Source organism: Gopherus evgoodei, unplaced genomic scaffold, assembly GCF_007399415.2.
Source record: "Gopherus evgoodei ecotype Sinaloan lineage unplaced genomic scaffold, rGopEvg1_v1.p scaffold_34_arrow_ctg1, whole genome shotgun sequence".
NCBI classification, from domain to species: Eukaryota; Metazoa; Chordata; order Testudines; family Testudinidae; genus Gopherus; species Gopherus evgoodei.
In genome coordinates this window covers 2467356-2471135 of record NW_022060016.1, presented here as the reverse complement: position 1 = coordinate 2471135, position 3780 = coordinate 2467356, and positions in this window count along the sequence as shown.

The window sequence follows — 3780 nt, the reverse complement described above, 5'->3', positions numbered from 1 at the left end:
TTTATTCATGTGCCATGAAAATGGTTTGCTGGGACCTCAGACCTTTGATCATTGCCCCTCCACCATACAGCCACAGAACAACAAGCCCCACCCCCCCGCCACAAAGCATTGCCAGTCAAGCCCTGCCCATGTCCCATGCCTTTATGGGGCCCTGATCGTTCCACAGCAGGGCAGGTGCTGGTAGAAAGGATAGCCCAGGGGAGAGGGTGCCATTCTTGGACTTTTGCAGACAGTGGCAGGGGGGTGAGTCATTTAGCCTCTCCCTGCCTCGGTTTCCCCTCTGCGCAGTTGTGGGGTGGTCAGATATTGCCGTGAGGGGGGCTGCGTGAGTCCTTTAGTAGACAGATAGCACTTATTCCAATGAGGCTCGGGGAGTGCCATTAACACAGGCCTTGTGCCTTCAGCAAATACTCACGCTTCCCTGGGTTGGTGCAGCTTCTCCCCTGCCTCCTTGTGGGTCTCTTTCCATGTGCTCCCCGCATGCTGGACCTGCCCAGCCCCTTGTGTCTAGCTCAGCCCATGCTATGGGCCCTGGGGAGCAGAGCATAGCCACTGCACCACCTACGTGTGGGGTCTGGGAGCACAGCCTGGGTAGGTGCCCTAGATGGTGGAGAGTCTCTGGGGGGTGCCTTCCACCCTGTTTAAGGCCCCTGTGTCCTGCCAGGGTGGCACACAGAGAGGGAGCTGTGTCTGACAAGGGAATTGAGCTGGGCCATATCCGACATTTATATGGCTAATGAGCCTCCACAATAAAAATACACACCTGGGAAACAAACCCTCCTGCATCAGGATGTGAATCAACCTCTAACAGCTGGGTCAAGGGAAAACCTGCCCTGGGGGCTGCTTATTCCATCACTGCCCCCCTGGGGGTGTCCTGCCACCCTCTGACACAGCAGGTGCCTCTGCTCGTGGGGATGGGAAGCTGGGTGCCAGGAGAAAGTCCTGGTTCTTCTTCGAGTGATTGCTCACATCCATTCCAGTTAGGTGTGCGCGCCGCGCGTGCACGTTCGTCGGAAACTTTTTTACCCTAGCAACTCCAGTGGGCCGGCAGGTCGCCCCCTAGAGTGGCGCCGCCATGGCGCTCTATATATACCCCTGCCGGCCCGCCCGCTCCTCAGTTCCTTCTTACCGCCGTGTCGGTCGTTGGAACTGTGGAGCGCGGCTTAGCTGTCCTCCACGTCCCTAGCTCTCCTAGTTTTCAATCGCTTATCTCTAGTTCTATATAGTGTTAATTAGTGTTGTTAAGTAAATAGTTTAGTCAATAGTTGTTAAATAGTTCTTGGCCGGGGGCTTAGCCCTTCCCGGCACCCGGCGCCAGGCTCATGCCTGTTTCGCCGGGCTTCAAGCAGTGTGCGGCCTGCAAGAAGCCCATGCCCACCAGCGATCCCCACGAAGCGTGCCTGAAGTGCCTCGGGGAATCGCACAGGTCTGACAAGTGCCGCATCTGTAAGGCTTTCAAGCCGAGGACAAAAAAGGAGAGAGATCAGAGACTCCGAACTCTCCTAATGGAGGCGGCACTTGACCCGTCGACTTCGCGGACCGTGGTCTCGGCACCGGCACCGGATCGCTCCGGCACCGAGAAGACTCCTCGGCACCGACCTTCTCCGGCACCGGAATCACAGCCTAGGCCGTCGAAGTCTGCTACTCCGGCCAGGCAGACCCGGCTTGAGCGCCCGGCCTCGACATCGGCCGCGGCACCGCCGGCACCGTCAGCACCGTTGACTCCGGGCCAGGCGGGTCCGTTGAGTCCGGTGCCGCCGAGCTCCCCCATGAGATCTGGGGTTGAGATAGTGGTCCCGTCAACACCGGAGACCTTCGCCTCGGCTCGGGACCTTATTGCCCTGACGGAGCCCACTCGGCTGCCACCCCCGGTACCTCCGGTGCGGGTCGTGTCCAGGGGCAAGCCCATGATGTCGGCGCCGCCCAGAGACAGTCCTTCGCCATCTAGGTCCCGACGTCTTGGGCGCTCCAGATCCCGACGCCGCTCGCAGTCCCGGCACCGCTCCCCTCAGCGGCACCGGTCGCACTCGCGGCAACGGTCGACCTCCGGACGGTCGCGGTCAAGCTCCAGTCGGCGTCACCGGCACCGCGACTCCAGGAGCAGGTCCCATCGCTACTCGCCGCACCGGTCGACCTCCCGGCACCGAGCTGGTGGCAGGTCCCGGTCTCGGTCGACCTCCCGGCGCCGAGCCGGTGGTAGGTCCCGGTCGACCTCCCGGCACCGAGATGGTGGCAGGTCCCGGTCTCGGTCGACCTCCCGGCGCCGAGCCGGTGGTAGGTCCCGCTACCGAAGCGACACCCGGTACCGATCAGGATCCCGGCACCGTGACAGATCCAGGTCCCGGTCCCGATCCCGGCACCGATACGACTCCCGGCACCGGTCCCCGGCACCGAGACGATCCTCCGTGCCGACCCGCGCCGGCCCGTACCATCCGGGGTCGGCCCCGCCGTGGCCCTCGAGACAGCCGTCCGTATCTTCGCAGGCGGACAGTGCGTATGCGCTCGGCACCGACCGGCAGGCGGCGCTCTTCGGGGATCCGCCGCTGGAAGACCAAGGCCCACCACAGTGGGGATTCTGGACACCCTGGGCATACCATCAGGCCCAGGGCCCCCAGCAGCTCCCTCCCACACCGGCGAATGCGGAGCGTAGGGCCCCTGAAGCCTCCTTGTCTCGCCCCCCTCCCTCCCCGGAGGCGGAGGAAGGGTCCAAACAGCAGGACTCCGCTGTGGCTCCGGAGGTAGAGGCGAGGGCTGAGGAAGACCCTCAGTTGGACACTATCGTGCCTGGGGTCTCCTCATCCTCCTCCCCGGATGAGGCGGTGGCGGGTACCTCCTCCAACAGTCCCCCCCCGCTGGATCTCAGGGCGCACCAGGACCTCCTCAGGCGGGTGGCCCAAAACCTGAGTCTGCAGGCAGAGGAGGTCTCGGAGATAGAGGACCCGATTGTTACCATCCTCTCTTCGGATGCTCCCACCAGGGTCGCCCTGCCCTTTGTACGGACCATTCAGGCCAATGCCAATACTATCTGGCAGTCCCCGGCCTCCATCCCTCCGACAGCGAAAGGAGTCGAGAGAAAGTACATGGCCCCTTCCAAGGGGTATGAATACTTGCACGTTCACCCGACTCCCGGTTCACTGGTGGTGCAGTCGGTGAACGATAGGGAGCGTCACGGCCAGGAGGCTCCGGCCCCCAAATCCAGAGAGGCCAGGCGCATGGACCTCCTTGGCCGTAAGGTATATTCGGCTGGGGCCCTGCAGCTCAGGGTCTCTAATCAGCAGGCCCTGCTGAGCAGGTACGCTTTTAACTCCTGGGTGGCAGTGGACAAATTTAAAGAGCTGCTGCCACAGGATGCTCGCCAGGAGTTTACGGCCATCCTGGACGAGGGCAAAAAGGTCGCGCGCACGGCCTTACAAGCATCCTTGGACGCTGCGGACTCGGCTGCCCGTACCCTCGCGTCGGGAGTTACGATGCGTCGCATCTCCTGGCTGCAGGTTTCCGGCCTTCCGCCAGAGCTCCAGCACACGATACAGGACCTTCCTTTCGAAGGCCAGGGCCTGTTTTCGGAAAAGACAGACCCCCGACTCAAGAGTCTGAAGGACAACCGGGTCATTGCGCGGTCCCTCGGGATGCACACCCCCGTGACGCAGCGTAGACCCTTTAGGCCACAGCAGCAGCCGTACCGTAGGCCGTTTTCCCAGTTCCGCCAGCGGCAGGACCCTTACAGGCGCCGCGGCAGGAACGGCAGGCGCAGGCAGTCTGGGAACCAAGGGGGGCAGAACC